At 39.0% G+C, this 16,818-nt stretch overlaps 1 protein-coding gene across 2 annotated transcripts in view; it reads right to left on the reverse strand.

Moving 5' to 3' along the window:
• Positions 1-16,818, reverse strand: part of LOC122799354 (adhesion G-protein coupled receptor D1-like) — a 689,306-nt gene that overhangs the window by 62,005 nt on the left and 610,483 nt on the right. The window lies entirely within an intron of this gene.

Here is a 16,818-nt window from a genome sequence, read left to right on the forward strand (position 1 = left end):
TTACCGCCTTTTTTTGAGGGAAAGGATGGCAGCTGTTATAATGTAAAAGCATGTTACTATAAGTTTTCATACGGAAGATTTTCGTTTTGTATGCCTTGTTCGGCCTATCTTTCTCTAACCATACATCCAAATAAGCTATGTTACTAATGTCATAGTTTGCCGTAAATTTTAAAAAAGATGTTGTTCCGTTTAAATAATCTAAAAATTCATCTAATAGCTTACTATTTCCAGTCCACATGATAAAAATATCATCCAAAAAGCCCGTGGAGGGGCCGTCATTAGTAAAGGAGTGTGATTTAAATGGACCCATTTTATACTTTAATAATAAGAGGGACTTTACTGTTTATAATTATTCTGATTTAACCTTTGATGCTGATATTGGCGAATTATTATCATATGGTCAAACCTTTGTCCCAAGCAAGAAAATGAACATGGTGCAAAGTATTATAGATTTAAAAATGTATACTAGAAAACTGAATTTTTCACAAATGTTCAGGAACAATGATTGTATAGTTAGACCATTTTATGTGTCGAGTTCATTTAATCCCCCATTACATTCTACAATAGAGAGGTTCGAAAAAGCATGTGAATTGGATTTTAGAGCCGTTTGTAATGGGATGAATAACAATAATAATAAAAATATTAGGTATAACTTATCTAAACAAGATAATGAAACACTATTTTATATAGCTAATATTGACACTGTGAGATTTATAAAACCTGATAAAGGCGGAGGTATTACGATATTTAATAATAGTGATTATATACAGAGAATGATGACTATATTAGAAAGTGAAACATACTCAGAGAGTTCAATTAATGAAAAGAATATTGCGTACAGGAAAATTAGAGGTATTATTTATGATTTATTTATAGACGGGGTTTTAACCTCTGATGAGTTTAATTATTTAAATATGGACTATCCAAGAACCCCGACTATATTCGGGGTTCCTAAAATTCATAAAAGTACCGTATGTCCACCCTTCAGAGTTATTGTCGATGCACAGGGGTCCATCACTTACCCCATAGCAAAATTTATAGATAATAAATTAAAAAATTACATTTATTTAGAAAAACATCTATTAAAGGATTCGTGGCACTTTTTAAGTATTTTAAATTCCCTTGTTTATAATGAAGAAGATTTTTTGGTCACTATAGATGTTAAAGACCTGTATTCATCTATACCTCATAGTGATGGCATTAGTATGTTCAATACCTATTATACAAGGAAGGGCATTAGTAATGACATAATAAATTTACATGAGCAATTATTGGATATAGTGCTTAGGAACAATTTTATCTATTTTAACAAAAATATTTACTTACAAAAAGAAGGGGTAGCGATGGGGTCGCCATGCGGTGGACTATATGCTAACACTGTGATGTATACATGGGAATATGATTATGTTTTTAATTCTAATTATTTCAAATATTGTAAGCTTTACCTCCGCTTTTTGGATGATATTTTTATCGTGTGGACTGGAAATAGTAAGCTATTAGATGAATTTTTAGATTATTTAAACGAAACAACATCTTTTTTAAAATTTACGGCAAACTATGACATTAGTAACATAGCTTATTTGGATGTATGGTTAGAGAAAGATAGGCCGAACAAGGCATACAAAACGAAAATCTTCCATAAGAAAACTTATAGTAACATGCTTTTACATTATAACAGCTGCCATCCTTTCCCTCAAAAAAAGGCGGTAATAAAAGGCCAGTTTGTGAGGGCTGCAAGGATGGTGAGCAAATGGGAAGATTTCCTGATTGAATGTCAGCTGTTATCGACTATGTTCAAAAATAGAGGCTACCCAGATTTTCTAATCAATGAAGTTATGAGTGAAGTTACTAATAAGCGGGAAAGATTGTTCTATAGACCCTTGTTGGAACATACAGAATCTTGTCTGGAACATAGCATTGTTGATACGAATATTGAAACAGTATCATTAAATCAATCTTTAGTTCAACCTGATATAGAAAATATTGAAATGAAGGAGAATATTTCATTGATTAATAATGTGGTAAATAATTCTAAAGAATTTAGAAATGCTTTCATTACGAATTATAGCGTTCATAGTAACATTATTAGGCAAATTATAAATAAAAACTGGCAGATTATCATGAATGACATGACACTACACAGTATTATGGATGAAAAACCTAGAATAGTATACAAAAGGGGCAAGAATATGAAAAATATTTTTGAAAGTCACAAGAAAAATGTGACAGGTAGAACTTTTAGATGTGGTAAATGCAAGTTTTGTAAGTTCAACTTTGAGATGAATAATTTAACTATTTCCAACAATAAAATCATATTGAAACATAAAGCATGCTGTTCTACAGAAAGAGTTGTGTATTGTGCTCTCTGCCAGTCTTGCCCCATGTTTTATGTGGGGAAAACAGAATGGAAATTAAAAGAACGGATAGGAGAACACATTAGGGCAATAAGTGATGAAAATGAGTTTAACGCCCTAGCTAAACATGTAAAATTTTATCCTGGACATAATTTTAAATTTATTGTACTGGATGTAATAAAACTAGATGTTAGAGAGGGGGCATGGCAACCACTCTTGGAAAAACATGAATTAGAATGGCAGTTGAGATTAAATTCCAACAATTGGCCAGGAATGAATAATCATGTTTCCATTAGTAGCATTTAAAATTAAAAACTTTATCAAGATAGATCAGTTTTATTTGAGAATATTACATTATATATTATTACTGTTCTGTTTGCTTATATATTATGTGGTTTTATAGTAATTTATAACTTTACATGTTTAATATATACATTTTTTATACATTAATATGTACTATACTTTTTTAAAATTTGTACATATACATATATATTATAGCTTACTTATGTGATTTAGTCATTCAGAGTTATTCTGATGTATTATTATATAATAATATACTATACACACTTATCAAATTATAAATTTGTCACATGTTCAGGTTAATGTACTCAACACTAGTGAATATTGCTAAAGATTCCTTATAGGTTTCAGAATGTTAGGGTTTTCTGTTTGTTCACGATCCATTCCTGTCATGCTCCTTTTAGTTCAGCAGTGCAGCGGTTAAAAGATCATGCCACATTAATTATTTAATTGATGGTATTTTAGGATGTATATTTAAATGTATTGCTGGTGACTGTTAATGTTTTGAGAAAGTTTGGCATGAGCCAAACGAAAGCACTCACGTGAAGGAGATTCTGTTGATTTTACCCTTAAATAAACGCTATCTTTGGATATAAGTGTTTATTTGTGACTTTCTGTGGATTTACTACTCAGCGACCAGTCCCATTGTGCTTGTTATTTTTCGGTGTTTGGTTATCGTTTGGACTTTTTATAATCACACTGATAATGGGTCACTATTATTTAGTACTAATTTTGAGTTCAAAAAAGGTGTACTGTTGCTTATGGGATTACATCTGTGGCAGTGGGCACATAATGCAGAAAATATTCCTATGCTACTGAGCAGGAATGAATGAAATAGCTTGGTAATACTGCTAGACTACCTTAGTTACCATATGACAAAATAGAACAGCTTTGTACTTCATAACTATTAAATGTGTACTATGCCACCACAGTCAAAAAGGTAGTAGTAATGAATGTCCTTATTAAAAAGGAAATTAGAAACGGCCCTCCACTGTCTTAACTGTATGACATTGTCATAAAAGGTTGTCCAAAAGGGAAGATATATTATATCCTGCTGTCTACAATCAAAAGACCAGTTATTCCTTGTATATTATACACAATAGTGCTGGATTCTTCATGAAGGATATTTGAGAATTGAGAAAATTAAGCCAATTGCTGGTAGTTGCATATATTGGACAGGTGTTAACAAGCAAAAGTGAAGATACAGCAGAAAGTTGCAGTGGACGCCAGTAGATTCAAAATGCACTGCCAAAACTATATGTAAACCCTTGGGAGTGGATCATTTTAACAAATGCATATCTGCAGTGATGTTATGGGAATATTCATGGAATCTTTGTTCTTAATTGTAACTGATACATCCTAAATGGCCAAAGACTATTCAATTGGAATCAATACTACTTCAGCGATACAAACACTGTCTGTAATAATTATCTTGCAACAGCATATTTTAAGAACAATGGATAACAGTTTACTTCCAAAGAGTCCAAAACCTTCACAAAACATTCAAAACGAATTAGATGACTAAATGGGTACCTGCAGATGTCCTCCTATATCACTGTTGCAGTATTCGGTACAGCAGGGAATGTCTTGCCCCAAGCAGCACATCGCTCAGCCAGTATAAATAAGTTTAAGAGATCTTGTTTGCACCATACATCACATTTATGCTCCCCATATAGAATGTAGGGCATAAAAGGGACATATGGGCGCAACTACTCAGAACTACTTTTGTTGCTAGTTCGAATGCTGTTGTTGCCAGTTGGTTTGAAAATTTTTGCTGCTGTACTGAATATTTAGTAACACCAGATAAGTGCCCCATTGGGGTTATTTCTATTTTTATTTTTACTTTCTTGGTCTTGTATTTTTATCATTACCTAGTGTTCATGTCATCCAAGAAAGGAAAATGTCGGTGTGGGAGGCACATTCCTCATAAGGATTGTCACAAGCAATGTCTTTTTTTGTTTGGGCGCTTCCCATGACCGCACCTCTTGTATCTTTAAGGAATTTGTGCCTAAGACACTCAGAAGCCATGTTTTTTCCCTGGCCATTTATTTTGAAAACCAAGGGCTTAGACAGTTAGCTCAGGTACTACGGTGGAACCCTTTAACCCTGAGATACTTCTGCTAGGTAAGAAGAAGGTCAAGAAGTCTTGGCCAGATTCTTTAGCTGCCCAGGCTCCACTAGATGTTCCTCTAGAAGCAGGTAATAGTTTGTAGGTTGTTCTGTGTTTACATTGGATTCCTCTGTCCTGACCTGGCAGAAGGCCAGTGTGGATACATCTTTTTGCATGTTCCTGAGGCTGTTTTGAGGTGGAATCATGATTGATTATCTCTCTAGGTCCTAGTGGGTTTCCTCAGGTATTGGTCAGGGAGGAAGTTCCAGGTTCTCTTCTTGAATCTTGCCAAGTGTTGGAACCTCAAGTGTTTGTTAGGGCTGATGTCTCTTCTAAGAAAGGACAAAAACTGAAGCATGTTTCAGTCTGTCCTATGGATCCTGTAAGGGATTGGCAGGAGTTTACTCAGGGTTTGTCCTCTGCCTTAATGGCCCTAAAGCCTCCTTAAGGTGTTTCAGTACCTGCTCCTTCTTGGACCTCTACCCCTTCGAAGTGGTTTAGGGAACCAGATTCCTCGGATGAGGATTCCTTGTCTGGGGAGGGGTCTTTGTCCTATTCTTTACAGATGCCTTCACCTTTGGCTTTGATTCTGGTGAAGAGGAGTCTGTTAACTCTGAGTCTCCTTTCGAGGAATTGTCCTTTGGGGGCACAGTTACTAGGATGATGGAATTCTTTAAGTGGGATTCTTCTGAAGTGATGGATATTCAAAGAAGATATTATGAGTTGCTTAAGGTGGATACTTCTAAACCATTGGCAGTTCCTCCTGTGTTGGCTGCCTTGTTAGATACTTTCATTGTTGCTTCCAGGTCTCCTGATTGTCAGCCTCCTGCTCCAAAGAAACCTGATAGGTTCTGTAAGGTCCCTGAGGATTGTCAATTTTTATTTAAATGCCCTTCTGCTGATCCTGCTGTGATGTCAGTCTCTTCTGACAAACCTTCTAAACTTTTTCCATCTTCCAAACTTTTGCCTTCTGATAAGGATAGTAGGAAAATGCAGATGATTGGCAAGAAAGTTTACACTGCTGCTACTTTGGCTTTTAGGGCTATTAATTACCAGACCCACATGACCAGGTATGGTCTGGCCTTGATTACTCAGGATTGTCAGGTTATCTCTGCCCTCCCTGATTCTGATGGCAAATTCTCTGCCTTATTTTTTTCAGATTCTGCTTCTCAAGTGGCTCACCACTTTAAGTGTAGCTATGATGGTGCTGATGCCTCTTCTAAGGCTGCGGCTTTTGGGTCTGTCATGAGGTGTTATTCTTGGCTTCATTTTGAGTCTCTTCCTGAAAACATTAAGGCCAAGTTGTTGGATGCTCCTTTGGATAATACTCATCTTTTTGGGACTGCTGCTGCTGACATGTTTAGGTTTCTTCAAGAGAAAGACAAAGCCCTGCAAGACCTTAAACATATTTTGTCTCTCCTGTCTTTAAGTTCCAGAGGAATTATCCTTCTAGGTCTGTTTTTGGCTGCTGGCAACCCTATCAGGCCTCTAAGGGCAGATGGTGGGTCCCCTCTGCTAAGTCTCAGATTTCTGTGGCCCAGAAGTCTACTTTATCTGATAAGCCTACTTTCCTTTGACAATTCACTACCCCCTGCATTTAGATCAGGTTCCTTATAGGATCATAGGAAGTTGCTAGGCTATTGGCCCTGAGGCCCTTATAAGCCTAGCCAAGAGTTTATCCCATGTTTAGCCAAGTCAGCACCTGATGCCCCAGTCCAGCAGGGATACAGGTGGGATGCCAGAGGTGTATTTCCTGTTCCCTATCCAGTTATCTAGCTTGCGCTTAAAAAGGAATAACAAGGTTCTCTGCTTGACATGGAGAGGGAGTCTATACCATATATGGGGGAGTCTCTGGGACACAAATCTGGCCCACCAACAATTTCTATTGATGTCACAGATCAGGGAGAGATTGCATATGTGGGTACTCGAGTGGAGCTTGACTTGCAGATATGCAGCACACTCATCAAGGTGGGGTCTGAGATTGCTTTGTATGCCAGACAGAGGTCACCTCTGAGGACTCTGTATGAGACTGAGTAGAGACACAGGGCTTTTAGCCTATCAGTGTTGGATAGATGTTTGAGGCCCTGGATTCTCTTGGTGAGGAACCTCTGTGGTCTCTCCAGCTGCTGCATGTGCTTTGTGAGGTACATGCCAAAAGGGGCATTGTGCTCAATAATGGGCCTTATAAGGGAAGAATATAGGGATATTATGACCTCCTTGTTCCTTTGTCCCTTTGGCTCTCCCTTTGTCTTCCAAATTGGAGTCTCATCACTTCAGACTCTTGGGTTCTTTCTATCATCCGTCAGGGTTACGGCATGGTGTGGAAATCTCTCCCTCCTTTTTCTGGGATTCCTCAACCTCTTCTAGACCAACTTCCTCTTTTCCCAGAGGCTCTAGGGTCCCTGTTGAACCAAGGGACCATTCAACCTCTCCCCCTTCCCAAGTGGGACAGGGTTTTTATTCCAGGATGTTACTGGTTCCTCAAAATGAGGGCACTTGGAGACCTATTTTGGACCTCTCCTAGGTCAACACCTTCCTTGAGATTTCTTCTTTTTAGATGCTTACTATTCAAACTCTTTTATTATACCATGCTTTTCTGGTGTCCTTTGATCTGAAAGATGCCTACTTTTATATCCCTATTCACCCTCTCTTCAGGAAGTTTCTATGTTTCTCTGTGTCTTCCTCTCATTTTCAGTTCTCTGCTTTGTCCTTTGGCCTCTCTACTGCCCCAAGGGTATTCACAAAATGCCTAGCTCCTGTGATTGTCTTATGCTGGCTCCAAGGTATTCACATTTTTCTTTATTTAGATGGCCTGTTGCTTCAGGTGCCTTCTTCCACTCGATTGTTGCAGGATCTGCAGTTTGCCATCTCTCTTCTTTCTCTCAGGATCATGTGTATCTGGGTTGCAGGATTCAGATGGTGCCCATGTTGGCCTCTGTTCTGCCTCCAAAGGTATTGTCATTGACAGCCTTCATTCAGTCTCTTCTTACCCTGACTGCCATGCTAGCCAGTGAGTTTCTTCAGGCCCTGGGATTCATGGCCTCTTCTATTCCAGTGCTTCCTCTTGCCAGACTGCATATGTGGAAGCTTCAATGGTACCTCAAGTCAGCTGGGCTGCAGCATTATCATCCTCTGAATTTCAGTGTACCTCTCATTCCCTGTCTCAAGAAGGAACTTGAGTGGTGGATTCGACACTTCGCTCTTAACCCAGGCCAGCCCTTTCATCCTCTAGTCTCTTCTCAAGAGCTGTTCACTGATGTCCCATAGTTCCTTCTCAAGAGCTGTTCACTGATGTCTCAGACATGGGGTAGGGAAATCTCTTGGTCACCTGAGAGTTCAAGGACTTTGGTCTCCTAATCAGGAGGGTGACTATGCCAACATCAAAGAGATGAGGGCTCTGATTCTGGCCCTTCAGGCTTTTCACCCAGTGTTCTCTCCAGGCCCCTTGAAAGTGTACACAGACAACACTATAGTGATGTGGTATGTCAACAAGCAGGGGGCATGAAATCATACCTCCTCTGAAGGATGGCACTTCAGGATTGGGTAGTGACTCTCAGTTATCGGTTAACTCTTCAGGCAGTATACATTCCTTCAGAGCACAATCTTGTGGCAGACTCTCTGAGCAGGTCCAAAACACAGGTTCACGAATGCATGCTTCACAGAGATGTTTCTGGACATTGTCCATCAGTGAGGTATTCCTCAGGTAAATCTTTTTGCCTCTGCTCTGAACAGGCAGCTTCCTCTGTTCTGTTCCATAGTGCCATGCCATCTGGCCTGGAAGACAGATGTCCTATCGTTTCCATGAAAGGGGAGGTTTCTTTATGATTTCCCCTCCTCTTCCTCTACTTCCAAGGGTCCTGCAGAAGATTCAGCTGGACTCCCCAAAAATCTTGCTAGTGACTCCCTTTTGGCTGAGACAGCAGTGGTTCCCCCTCTTAATGCATCTCATGGGGCAATCATCATAAGTTACCTCAACAGTTGTTTCTCCTCACACAGGACAAGGGGTCTCTCATCCATCCCCACTTGTCCACTCTGCAACTGACATTGTGGGTGATGGAGTTTTGATCCCTTTCAGGCACCTCTTTTCTGAAGATGTACTCAGGGTTTTACAGGAGGAAAGGAAACTCTCATCCAGAAAATCTTATATGTCCAAAGAGAAGAGATTTTCGGTCTGGTGCTATGCTCGTAACCAGGACCCTTTTTCAATGGGGGGTCCCTCTGGTTCACTCTTATTTGTGTGAGTTGCTCCAGTCTGGCTTGGTCTGTTCTTCTGTGAAGGCCCATTTATCATCCATTTTTGCTTGTCTGCCCTTGAATCCTCTTTTCACTTCTCATTTTGAGGTCAAGCAATGTGTTAAAGGAGTCATGCATATCAGGCCTTCAAGAAAGCCTATCCTCCTTCTCCTTGGGAGCTTAATTTTATTTTGGAAAAATTGACTCAGTCTCCTTTTGAGCCTGCAGATTCTGCTTCTTTGCAACATTGTACCTGGAAGATTGTTTTGTCACTGACTCTTACTTTAGCTCAGAGAGTTTCTGAGCTCCAGGCCCTTATGGCCAGTCCTCCTTTTTTGTTTTTTCACAGGGACAGGATGTCCCTTCATACTAATCCTTCTTTTATGCCCAAGGTTGTCAATGAGTTGTCCTTGAATCAGTTGGTACAGCTCTTTTCCTTTTTCGCTTCTCCTCAGTCTGCTACTGTGAGGCTCCTGCATACCTTGGGTTTGCACAACAGTTCAGGTACTATTTGGATAAAACTAGGTCTATTTGTAAGTCTGATCAGCTTTTTTTTTCCTTTCATCCCAGGTCTTTGGGTTTGCCTGTTCCTAAGCAAACCATCTCCTCCTGGATGTCTAAGGCCATTTCCTTTTGTTATTCTTTTCATGGCAAATCTCTGTTTGCTTCTGTTAGAGCTCATACCACTAGAGCTGTTACCTCTTCTGGTGCCTTCTTCAAGGGATTGGGCACCAGTTCCATCCCTGAAGCTGTTACTTGGTCTTCAGTGCAAACCTTTACTAAGCATTAAAAGTGGATATGGTTTCTAGGGCCACAGCAGGTTTTGCTGAAACCATTTTGTGTGGGTTTGTTGTGGGCTCTTCTCAGCCTTCCACCTCCCATTCTGTTTCTTGAGCTTTTATACTCTCCCTTCTGTACTGAATACTGCAACAGTAATGTAAAAAAAAAATAGTACAGTTGTATAAAATCTTACCATAACAGTAGCTATTTGCTGACTCCATCCAACCCCCTCTTGTCTATTCTGCATTTTTTCCTTCTGGATGTGCATGGACTTCTTTGTCCTTTGATGGCTGTTCTCTTCTGGGGCAGTTCAGTTTTGAGTAGTTGCATCCATATGACCTTTTATGCCCAACGTTCTGTGCAGGGTGTATAAATGTGACTTATGGTGCAAAAAAGATCTCTTTTAAGCTTATTTATACTGTCCGAGTAACGGGCTACCTGGGGCGGGACATCCCCTACTGTACTGAATACTGCAACAGTGAAGAGAAGGACATCTACTGTTATGGTGAGATTTTACACAACTGTACTTTTCCAACACATAATCCTGGGCACCAAGTTTCTCAGTGAAAAATAGGCATTGAGCTTGTTCACCAGGCCTATAAACATATGAAAACAAAACAGCTTCCAACATTTCATCACCCATACCCCAGAAGTGATAGCAGAAAAATGTGATTAAATGTTCAAGAAAGCTGTTAAGGTTCAAGAAAGCTGTTAAGGCTATGTGTTACATTCAAAGAACCCTACAATCCAAGATGAATTTTACTTCATGTGCCAAAATAATGTAATTTCTTCAACACTGACCCTACATCAGAACTTAAAGTCTGATCTATATTTACTGAAAATCTGCATACAGAGAGAAACACAGAGCAATTGCAATAAGCAAATGAATGACAGCCCAGCCAGAAGTCTTTCTTTTTAATAATTTTTGTCCCCTTGGCCCTCATTTATACTTTGCCTAACCCCAAGTGCCCCACAGCACATCAGGTCTACCATCATCCTCCTAAGCCCCCCTGGACTTTATGCCATGTTGCTGGGGCCAGTAGTTGATTTTAAGGGCATCCTAGGGGCTCGGCCATCTGTGCTTCTGTTTGGTGTTTTTTGTTACTTTAAATGCCGTATCCACTTTTCCCTTTGCCCACCCCCTCTACACTCACTGGTTGCATCTGAGGGCAACTTCCTTCTGTAGACCACACTTCCCCTTAGGCAGCATCACCAGTAAGCATCGTCCCTCCAGGATGGGCACTCCTGCCCCTCCCTGCCGTTTTGTCAGTGATCTGAACTGCTAATTGAATCTGGGTCGACTGGGCAGTAGTTAGGGCTTTATCCCTTTTATGCCATCGGAGTGCCACAACCCAGCCACAATTTTTGTACTGGACAGCACAGGTTAGCACAAGACTGTAGAACTGAGAAATGTCAGCCACACCAAATTGTCTCAGGTACAGGGCCTCTGATGTGCACACATGGTATAGGAAATGGTTCATACATCAGATCTGATGTGTTCTCCTACTGAAAATCCTAAAACACACTACAAGTTGATTGAGCTATGAGAACGCACTTAGTGACAAATGCCATATTCCAACAAGTCTGGACAAACAATTCTATAAAATTAGAGAGGTGGATGACAACATGTCTTAATCCAGGAGGGATGAATGACAATGTTCTACCCAAGGAAGGATAGATGACCAAGCCTGTACCCAACATGAATAACTGGCCTGTACCATAATTAAATATGAATAAATTAATTGCTGATACAGCAGAGTTGTATGTGAGGGAGTCTGCACTAAAGGTGAATTCACATGATGTAGCAAAAATGGCAACCTAGGCCAATGCTCCATGCTCACTGGGGCTTCAGAGATGTTATACTTAGCACCTGAAGAGACCTCTATCAGAGACTGAATCTGATATTTGGTGCAGAGGATTTAGGTTGTGAGCAGTAATTCCTGTGGTACAAGTTTTGATTCCTGTAAGGGAGAGTGTGCCCAGTGAGCCTACCTGTTTAACAAATGGATATTATTACTGGGGGTTGGGGTTTAGCATAAATGGTTGAGGAGTTTACCATGCAAACACAAGGTACAGGGTTTGATTCTCAAATGGGATAATTTGCTAGGTTTAAAATGGCCCACAAGCAACTAACATAGTACTGACCTATGAACCAATGAGAGAAGAGACTGAAAATGTCTAATAAAATGAGATATCAGAATTAAAGTATCCTTGACATTGCCCATATCTGAACAAATATTATTATGCTGTAACTGGACTGTAACCAAATATGACTACATCACAGTATTACTTAATCTGCCTCTCTGGTTAAATATCATGTGCTGGAAAACACATGCATCCCTGTGGGTGTGCCTGCATTATGTTCACAAAGCAAGCAAATGAAATTATCAGCAGCATTTCTGACTACATGTATTTATTTAATAAATCTATAGTTTAATTGTTAAACTGATCAAAACAAAATGTATGACACATTTTCAGTTTATACCTGCTATTAAAAATGGATCTGTATTGAAATTGAACATTCAAACTCGGAGCATTTTCAAGACAAAAAAAAGAGCAGTGTGTATGCCACGTTTTCACTTTTCTCCTATTGGGAAGAATAGAGCTATATTCGGATAAAACACCATTCAGGTTCAGCATTTGCAGATTTTTTTTTCAATAATGAACTGCCAGAATTTGCAAGATATTATGCCAATCACTTCTCTGCTTACCACTTCTAAAGGCACATCCAGGAAGTCATGTATATTTAAAGTAAAATTTAGTCTTTATTCTTTTATTTTTAAACAAGAAACTGTTTTCATATGCTTCATGTGGATAATACATTATCAGACTATAAGCCAATATAAATCTGCTTTTCTTCCATATATCTTGAAAAAATATTTACTTTTAGGGCTTGTTACTGCTGAAATCATGCTTAACTTTAGGACCAAGGATGAAGTTTTACAGACAATATCAACTCTAAATTTGTATGATGTAAGCTGCATCTTCTTTCTCAGCATTTATGTTCATTGTTTTACTTCAGTATACTTCATTTGTCCTGTATTTTACCCTTTATTTAAATTATTTCAAACCCACAGACTACAATAACTGTACCTACTGCTATGGACTGGGTGTCTTTGCACATATTACAAATATTAGGTAATAGCAGAGCTTCTTGTTCCAAACAGTATTAACCTTACGGAGCCTTATTTAATTTCAGATGTGGTAGATGCTGGTTATAGAAAGTTCTAAGGGTCATCTGTGGCATCAGTGGGTTGGTATTTAATACCAAGGTAGCATGTAATATTTCCTCTCTGCTTGCTGAGAACTGTGTACTGCAAAAGCACACTAATGCAAGAATTACAGCAGATGCACACCCTCAGATGACCTTCTACCAGCTGAATATCTGCAAATTGCAGCAAAAGTTCTAGCCTATCCCATTTCCATCCTAACAAATAGAACCATTACTGAAGGAACCATTCCATCGCTCTGGAAAATCTCCCATATTATCCCACTACATAAGGGCGGTAACTAACTGAACTCTCAAACTTTCGATCAATAGCCTTACTCTCTCCTTTAACAAAAATCATGGAAAAATGCATCCACCGCCAACTACTAGATCACCTACTCCAAAATAACTTACTAGCTAACTGTCAACATGGTTTTTGGCCATTCCACAACACCACCACTTCCCTATTATCCTTTTCTGACTGCATTAACAAAAATTGTAATGAAAACATGCTATCCTCTATTGACCTCTCTAAAGCCTTTGATATGGTTAACCATCAGCTACTTATAAATATTCTAAAATCACTCTCACTAGATACACAAGCATTACAATGGTTCAAGTCCTACTTAGAAAATAGGCAACAGGCTGTCCTTTGGGATAATAATCTTTCCACACATCTTCCTATTACCCTTGGTGTCCCTCAAGGCTCTATTTTGGGACCTCTCCTATTCTCAATTTTTATTAACGATCTAAATGTAAAACTTCCTCAAGCTACCTGCATTTAATATGCAGATGATTTCACATTAATATGCTGAACTATAGGCCCTCACCCAAAAAGTGTTTAACATAGTAAAAAACTGGTTCCTACAACGCTACCTCCTCCTGAACCCCCCAAAAAACTAAATTATTGCTCTTCACTCCTACACAAAAGTCCTCCCCAATAGACTTCACGGTTATATCCAATAATGGTACTGTCATAACTCCTGACCCAACCACCAAACTCTTAGGTATAATAATTGACCACAACCTTAACTTTGACACACACATCAACACTACAATTAAATCAGTTAACAGAAAACTAGGCTTTGTAGACAGGATTAAACCTTTCCTTACTCCTTTAGCTAGAACTACTATTGCCCACACCCATCTTATCTCCACCCTCCTCTGTGCCTCACCCATTTATACCAATCTATCCAAAAACAACCTCAACAAACTGGTAACCTCCTATAATAACATTGCCTGATTTGCTACTGGCTCCCCACCATTGTCACAATCTAAAACAGCTAGGATGGCTCGAACTGCAAAATCAGCTTCAATTTCACCAACTTATTATCCCCCACAAGATCCTTTATCAACCTAGTAATACTCCAATATTCACTACTCCAATATTCACTAGCCTTATCACCCTCTACCAAAATCTTACAACCCTACACTCAGCAGATAAATTAGTAGTAGCCATGCATAAATCCAACAATAAGGCTGGGGACTCGCTATTCTCCAACTCGGTGGGGAAAACCTGAAACCGGCTTCCCAGTGAACTCTCATCTCTTTCTTCAACATTACTTTTCAAAAAGCAACTTAAAGTATACCTTAAAACTCACTGGCTATGCCCATGTACTAATCCAGACTATTAATCCCATTCCAGCTATGTCCACTGTATACTTATCTCTCTAGTGCTGCTCTATGTCTACCTCTCTTATGAACCTCTGACAGTAGGATCTGTAAGCTACCTAAAGTCTGTTTCTAACTTCATCTTTCTTGGGAACTACTTCAGAGTATAAACTTGCATAGCAAGCTTTCTACTGTATGAATGTGTCTCTACCTTATATATACTTGTCTTCATTCAGTGAGTAGGATCTGTAAGCTACCTAAAGTCAGCTTTAACCTAGTCTTTCTTAGGAACCTCTACAGAGTATGAACTTGCATAGTAAGCTTTCTACTGTAGGAATAGCAAGATGTCTATTGTATGAACATGTTTCTATTTTATAAATACTTGTTTTTTTTTTCTTTTTATAACATGTTAGTTATATGATTACTAAGTTGCTATGTAAAATTGCATTCTAGTCTTAAAATTGTAATGTACCTGATATTGCTATTACCTGTGCAGTGTATTATCTGCTTAGTGGAGCTTATCTCCCCAAGCCTGTACTGAAAATGGACATATATCCAGTTGGACGAGCCCGGCCAACAAATGTAAAATAATAAAATAAAATAAATAAAAATAAAATTAAAACAACCTTACCTACCCCCCTAAATCCAGATAGTAGTGCACACTCTTGCCCAAGCATCAGCTGGAGGCACTCAAATGCTGGACACTGCCACAGAATGCCTGCCAGGTAAGAAAAGCAGCCACTGGGTAGTTTGTCTCCCCTTCAGCTGTCCTTCAATTATCCTGCCTCATTTAATTTAGTCTGTGCTAGTTAGAATACTCAGTATACAAACTGTCTTATTAAAAGTCTGTGCGAGTTTTAAAAGGGTTTGTGCCACTAAAGTTGGACTCCTTTCTTCCACTGCTATGCAAGCTGAACCATGGATCACTGAAAGGATGGAGGTTAGACCACTCAGGAAGAGAGTATTTTGTTTACAATCTAGTGCTAGTGTGCTACAAGCTGAGAAACTGCACAGTTATGAAGGCTATGACTATATGCAATAGTTATTGGCCCGTTTATGGTGAATCATTTTATTATTTGTCTGGCTTCACTGAAGTATAGGATTTACTCAACTACATTCTAGGTATCTTGGTTTCATTAGCAACTTAAACACTGAAGGAGCTAGTTGGGAGGGATAGGAATGACCTCCCTGCTAATACTTTCACCATCTTGGGCATGGCAGTTAAAGAGTCCTGCTATAAGAGTGTCATCTGGAGGAAAGCCTGGTAATGAAGACAGCTGGAGCCATGAGCTCATGCAAGACTGTGTGACAGTCTGTTTAGGGTCACATGGGTGGGAAAGTATGTATCTACACTGGATCAGTACTGTGAGCATTACACTATGTTTTCACTGTAAAAGAGGAAGGATTTAGTACATAACAATATCTCAGCTGGCACGAAGGATGACACCCCACTGGTGTCTACCCTATCATTCTAAACAGTTGGTTTTAGATTCAGCTCTCACCTGGATAGACCCTGCATCAGATTACCTTGGTGTGAGTGGCTGTACATTTTGGCCAAGGAATGAGGGACTGCAGGATGCCAGTTTATGGCCAGAATGACACAGGGGACAAATATGATATATTAAAAAAATATTTTTCTACAGCCGGGTTTTGCATAATGTTGTCTTCAGCAGAAAGCTCATGGCTTAGAAAAATAATTGGATAAACTTAGCTTGTAAGATATTTAATAAAATGACTAAAGAGATAGCATAGTGAAGATTAGTTGTGGATCACATCCAACTTATCATCTGTTTCTCTGACTATTGCAGTCCCAAAACCAAGATTTTCAAATGTATTGACAACTATAAACATGCAGATTACTGAATATCATCAACTTGTGTAGTGACAAAGTGTGTGATAGTACACACATGACTGAAGCTTGATCTGCTCAAATGAGGTCACTATGGTGATGGACTGAGGAGAATGCTGCATATCCAAAAGTGCAGTGATCTCAAAGTTGTAATAATAAGGGTAGTAAGGAGGTGCTGAGAAATCTGCTCACCAGAACAAATATATTTTTTAAATTAGTACTCAAATCCCAATTTAATTTTTAAAAGAAAAGCATCTTTATTGACATCACTTATGACATTGGCAGTCATACATTTATATAAATGAAAACAAACCATATTAGCACATTTTCAGTTGCAAACATATCTCACATATAATCTTCAATGAAGTAATTG

Source organism: Protopterus annectens, chromosome 4.part0 (assembly GCF_019279795.1).
Source record: "Protopterus annectens isolate FY-2018-M chromosome 4.part0, PAN1.0, whole genome shotgun sequence".
In the NCBI taxonomy this organism is placed as follows: domain Eukaryota; kingdom Metazoa; phylum Chordata; order Ceratodontiformes; family Protopteridae; genus Protopterus; species Protopterus annectens.